The sequence below is a fragment of the Bactrocera tryoni genome, chromosome 3, assembly GCF_016617805.1.
Source record: "Bactrocera tryoni isolate S06 chromosome 3, CSIRO_BtryS06_freeze2, whole genome shotgun sequence".
In the NCBI taxonomy this organism is placed as follows: Eukaryota; Metazoa; Arthropoda; class Insecta; order Diptera; family Tephritidae; genus Bactrocera; species Bactrocera tryoni.
In genome coordinates, this window is record NC_052501.1 from 55604869 (window position 1) to 55611147 (window position 6279).

The following is a 6279-nucleotide window of genomic DNA, read 5'->3' on the forward strand; positions in this document are numbered from 1 at the left end:
CTATATGAGCAATTGATGAATAAGCAATTAAAGCCTTTAAATTAGTTTGGCGTAAACAAACTAAACTAATAAAAATTCTTCCTACTAGTCTGATACTACCTCTATATCTAATACCGCAACAGCCCGTATCTCCCCAACTTTAGTATAATTCCAGCTAAATTATTGGTCCTGAAACGGGGGCTTCAACATGGGCTTTAGGAAGCCATAGATGAACTAAAAATATGGGGCATTTTAACTATAAAAGCCAAAATAAAAAGTAAGTACAATAAATCATAATTAAATATATAATTATTTAATAAATAAAATTGTATTTTATTTAAATTATTATATAAATAAAAAATTCCAAGCAGTATTGGTAAAGAAACCAATAGAGTCCAGTCATTATAGTAAGTTCACCTCGGAATTCGATATACCCATTATATATATCGAATTCCGAGATTCCTTCGTAATTTAAACTTAAATGACTGGACTAATAATGTATAAAATAAACAAGTAAGGAAGGGCTAAGTTCGGGTGTCACCGAACATTTTATACTCTCGCATGATAAAGTGATAATTGAGATTTCATTATCCGTCATTTACATATTTTTTTATTTTGCTGTAAAATTAATCAGATCAATTTGTGTACTTTGAGTATTGAATTGTATTTTCATTTCCTAATGTATGTAGTCTTTGGATTATAAACTTTATTAATTTAATATTTTATTAAACTCACTTTACTTATTATAACTTTACATTTTAGTTTTGTTTATTAAATTCACATTTTCCACAACTTATTATTAATTTAATATTTAATTGTCAACTTATCATAACTTATTATAACTTACATTTTAGTTTTTGTTTATTAAATTCACATTTTCCACAACTTATTATCAATTTAATATTTTGTTAAACTCACTTAACTTATCATAATTTTAATTGTTAGGCAGCGGCTTGTCTGCTACTTCTGAATACTTCTGTACTTCATTTTAGTCAACTATTGTCTACTATGCTCGACTGTATATTTCGAATATTCAGCCCTATCACGCAATCCATCGTGGACTGTTTTTTCGGGAAAGTTACGAAAGTGCTATCATGCAATTCGAACAGTTCCGAAAGTAAGTTCGAAATTCGTAGAGTTGCATTCACTGAATTCACTCGGAACGGAAAATTTTGAAGTTTAGCGGAATTTTTGTACGACAGGTTTGTACTAACGGAGAATAATTTAAAAAAAGTAAAATGTAAGTTTTAAATTAAAAATAAATATGTTATAGTTTGAATTCAATTAAAAGTTTTAATATTTAATATTATCAATTAAAACTATTAATTGAATTCAAACTATAACATATTTGTTACCAGTAACATAATCTTTAATGCGATTTTTGCAGGTCCAAAGTAATTACCACAAAGCAACAATATGCACTAATGGTTGAGCTGTTACAGCAAAAACCTGAAATGGCACAGGGTTTTACCAAGTGCCCTAAAGAAGAAGTGGCAGCTTTTTGGAACAATATGGCCCAAGAACTGAATAGTGTTGGTCCGCCTATCAAGGATATTTCCAGCTGGAAGAAGGTAATATAATAAAGTTGTAGATTTTATTGTTGTAACAGGATAATTTAAAGCTTGTTTTTTATTTTGTATTAGGTATGGCTTGACTGGAAGGCCTATATAAAAAGGAAATTAGTTGAAAATAAAAAGGAGCAGTCAGCTACTGGTGGCGGCAGAAATAGGCAGCACCATTTCAACGAATTGGAGGAAGCGGTGATCACATTAACGGCATTGCAAACAAGCACAAGTGGTATCGAGAATACTGTGAGCATCGTCTTACCTATTGTAGCCGACGCACAATGGGGCAGCAGACCAGAAAAGTTGGCAAAAACTAATTTTTTCAAAATAGCCGGTAGCACTTTTCGTTTATTGCTTTGGATTTATGAATATACTAGCAATAATAAACCAACGATTTTTCAATGTCATTTTCACCACCTCTCTTTTCAGAGCCTTAAAAACACAGAGCTTATTTTCGCAATAAGTGCAGTTTAATTTTTGTACATTTTCTATTCACAGTTTGAGTATATATTTTCCAGTCGCTGACTATAATTTAGCAACTTTAATTATGGAACCATCAACATCGAGTATTTATAAAGATTCATTTATATTCACTTTGTGCGTAATTGTGATTTTCACATTTTGGTCGTTTTTTTTCGGAAACCTACCTTAATAAGTTTATTTTCCTACAGTTCAAGTTTTAAAAATTGAAAAAGTTAGTGAGCCCGGCATGATCGGCCGGAATTTTTTTAATTATCCTGTAATATGTATATTTATGTACTTAATTGGAAAAAAAAATTGTGCGGATTTTTTGCGTTTTGGCATTTGCTCGCATTTATGTATGTGCCTATGTACTACCTTTTGTTGTAGTTTAGTTCGAAGCTTTTTTTACTTTGTTTTGATTATTTGTTTGTCAAACGTCAACTACAAGTACAAATGTGAACTGCATTGATCTTTATTATTTTGGTTGTAAATCGTCAAATAGAATCGAGTGTTGCCATACTATCTTAATTTTATAATCTTTTAGTGGTTGATTTAACTTTTCATTTCAGGTGTTAGTTCAAAAACAATTTTTGTCAATCGTAGGGAGCTCATTCAAATAATATTTTGTTGTGCAAAAATCACAACTGATGAAAAGTTTATTTTTTTAAAAAATGAATTGGAAAAACAAACAAAATTTCAGCAAGTGACTAAAGAAGAATTGAATAAAACATTGAACCGCCTGAAGTCTGAATTTAAACTTCGTTGGAACAAATCGTACCGAAAAATAGACGTTTTTAATGAAATTAATAAAACATGGCTGGATTGCTCAATTTGTTTTATGAAAAATTCAAGCCAAAAAGGTGGTCGGCCTGAGAGATCTTTTGAAGAAAGCTCAGATTGTACCAAACGAATGAAAACAAAAGATTTGAGGGAATCTACGCCAGTTGATATCCTGAGTTATGCTGCTCAAATGAAATTAAAGGAATCGGGTAAAGTGAAGGCATCAAACTGAAGTATTGGAATTATTGATATGTCCACTTATTCCTAATAACGATGAAGAATATGATGATATTTACGATGATGACGGTCAACAAAACGAAAATTGGTCTAGTGATGAAAGTAGCAATATAAATACATATATATAAAAAATAAAGCAGTCGCCACCAATCACTATATGAACGGTTCAGGTAAATCTGATACAGTCTAAAAACTTCGGTTGTAAGCGGCGCAATATTCTGAAATTTGGTACACATACTTACTTTAGTAAGAGGAATCAGGGTGCCAATTTCCAACTTCCTAGCTTAAGCCGTTTAGTTGATGCCAACTTTTAGGTCATTCTGCCCCACTGTGCGACGTGGGTAATGAGACGTATCAAATGCCATCAGTGACCTGCAGTCCAGCATTACCTAGACGTACTACTAGGCCACCGGAAACATCTACAGCCGATTTAATTAAAGAGCAATTTAATATTCAAAAAGAATTTCAAGAAAAGATTATTGATAAGTTAGACGATCTCTCTTTACGTATGCGACGAGTAGGCAGAGCATTGGAAACACAAAATGATTTAAAAAAAGCGGAAGTGGAAGAAATAAAAAGGCACAACATAGCTATGAAAAATTTGATAGCTGCTAAAAATTCCATTAAACAGAAAATGTTAGAGATAGAGGAGAAAAAATTGAAAGCAATGACAAAAAATAATTAAATTAATTAAATAAATACTTAATTAAAACTATAAATATTTTCTGTTAATATTTATTTAGGATATTATACTCGGGTAAGTGTTGCACATATAGCTTCCCTGATTTGTGAAGCTGCATCATTATGAGTTGATGAAAGAATTTCATTACTTTCTATAAAAATATTTGGTTCCGAATTATTTTCTAAACTTTCATCATTCACGCGATAGTTGTGTAACCCTGCCGCAACATTAACGATTTGAGATACCTTCCATGGCTCGTAGTGAAGCTCACGAGCCCCCAGAAGACATCTAAATCGATTTTTAAAAACTCCTATTGTTCTTTCAACGATATTTCTCGCTTTTGCATGTATTTTATTATATATCTCTTCTGGGCTTCCTGAGGGAGGGGTACGGAATGGTGTCATTAACCATGGTTCTAAGGCATATCCAGCATCTCCTGTACAAATATAAAATTTTGGGAAGTTTTGTGATATATATGTTTGTATGTATAATACCCAAAAGCCAAGTGTTTCGTTCACCATTGCTGACATTCCATATGTGGGAGTCGTGATTGCTGTCAGGAAACTGAGCATTCACATAACGTATTTTCATTTTATTGTTACATATCTGCAAAACATTGATTAAGATGTTTGAAATGCGAATTTGTCACCAAACTTACAATCATGGCATTGATACTAAAGTATCCTTTGCGGTTATAATAGAGAAACTTATCTTTAGTTGGAGCAACGATTTTAATATGTTTCCCGTCTACACACAAAATCGCGCCTGGAAATCCGTATTTCAGAAAAAATTCCTTTTTCGCTTCACTTTTTTCAAAGTTACTTAACTCGAGTTTTATCCACTGAGGGCACAAATGGGACTGAAGCAATCCCAATATTTCTTTTAAGATGCAACAAAATGTTGACTGAGCCATTGGAATTTCGAAGTCTTTACCCACTCCATACTGATAGCCTCCTTCAGCTAAAAACCGTAAAACCGAAGACAATCGATGAAGTAAAGATATAGATCTCGATCTTGAAGAACTTGCATTCCTCTCTAGAACATCGAAGACATACGTAAAGGCCATCTTATTTAACCGATAGTTTTCAATAAACCTGTTTTAGACAAATAATTTTAATAAAATTTAACAATGAATTTTTGTGGATTTTTGAACTGTACATTGTTTCGTTCGCATCGTCCCTCAGTGATTTTCGGTGAATTTTTAGATCACGCCGACTTCTCTCACGTTCTTCCTCAAGAAACATAAATAAAAACGTTAGCGAATGCATATTTTGTTCGTAAAATCAATTTGAATACAAACGATTTCACTTTTATTAATAAAAATTTAAATTTTTTCTTCTACACAGCTGATTTCGAAATGTCAAAATTCAAAGTTAAGTCTGGCAACAAAAGTTTCGAATTCACATGGATTCAATGATAGCAAATTATGCCTATTCGTAGCGGACATTCGTATTCGTAGCTTCGCTACGATGGATTGCGTGATAGGGCTGATTGTTCAAGTGTAGTTCGAATTGATCATATGTTCGTATAGTTTTGGTCAGAGGTGCATTTAAAAGGCACGTCTGCTACGTGTGGACCTTTGACCCACATGTTCCACTCCCACATGTATATATTATACAGAGAAGGCATCAGATGGAATTCAAAATAGCGTTATATTGGAAGAAGGCGTGGTTGTGAACCGATTTCACCCATATTTCCAACATGTCATCAGGGTGTTAAGAAAATATTATACACCGAATTTCATTGAAGTCGGTGAAGTAGTTCCTGAGATATGGTTTTTGGTCCATAAGTGGGCGACGCCACGCCCATTTTCAGTTTTAAAAAAAAGCCTGGGTGCAACTTCCTTCTGCCATTTCTTCCGTAAAATTTAGTGTTTCTGACGTTTTTTGTTAGTCGGTTAATGCACTTTTAGTGATTTTCAACATAACCTTTTTATGGGAGGTGAGCGTGGTTATTATCCGATTTCTTCCATTTTTGAACTGTATATGGAAATGCCTGAAGGAGACGTTTCTATGGAGTTTGGTTGACATAGCTATGTTAGTTTCCGAGATATGTACAAAAAAACTTAGTAGGGGGCGGGGCTACGACCACTTTTCCAAAAAAATTACGTCCAACTATTCCCCTCCCTAATGCGATCCTTTGTGTCAAATTTCACTTTAATATCTTTATTTATGGCTTAGTTATGACACTTTATAGGTTTTCGGTTTCCGCCATTTTGTGGGCGTGGCAGTAGGCCGATTTTGCCCATCTTCGAACTTAACCTTCTTATGGAGCCAAGAAATACGTGTACCAGGTTTCATCATGATATCTCAATTTTTACTCAAGTTACAGCTTGCACGGACGGACAGACGGACGGACGGACAGACAGACATCCGGATTTCAACTCTACTCGTCACCCTGATCACTTTGGTATATATAACCCTATATCTGACTCTTTTAGTTTTAGGACTTACAAACAATCGTTATGTGAACAAAACTATTATACTCTCCTTAGCAACTTTGTTCGCAGCCTTACCAGCAAGGCCGCAGGCATTCCTTAAAAGTCTACTTCAGTTTTGTGGAGGCAGCAAAAAT